This window comes from Aquarana catesbeiana, linkage group LG10 (assembly GCF_042186555.1).
Source record: "Aquarana catesbeiana isolate 2022-GZ linkage group LG10, ASM4218655v1, whole genome shotgun sequence".
NCBI lineage: Eukaryota > Metazoa > Chordata > Amphibia > Anura > Ranidae > Aquarana > Aquarana catesbeiana.
The window spans coordinates 3,102,950-3,103,317 of record NC_133333.1 but is presented as its reverse complement, the minus strand read 5'-3'; positions in this window follow the sequence as shown (position 1 = coordinate 3,103,317).

Sequence of the window (368 nt, the reverse complement as noted above, 5' to 3'; positions counted from 1 at the left end):
GAGTATATGGGGGGGGAGAGGAGGTACGTGGTAGTCTTGGGATTGTTGGGGGGGGAATGAGTATGAGGTAGTCTTGCGTGTTGGGGAAGGAGTATATGGGGGGTGTTGGGGGGGGGAGTACATGGTAGTCTTGGTGGTGTTGGGGGAAGGAGTATATGGGGGGAGGGGGAGTTCGTGGTAGTCTTGGATTGTTGGGGGAAGGAGTATGAGGTAGTCTAGCGTGTTGGGGGAAGGAGTATGTGGGGGGGGGCGGAGTATGAAGTCTTGCGTGTTGGGGGAAGGAGTATATGGGGGGGTGTTGGGGGGGGGGGGGGGAGTACATGGTAGTCTTGGTGGTGTTGGGGGAAGGAGTATATGGGGGGGAGGGG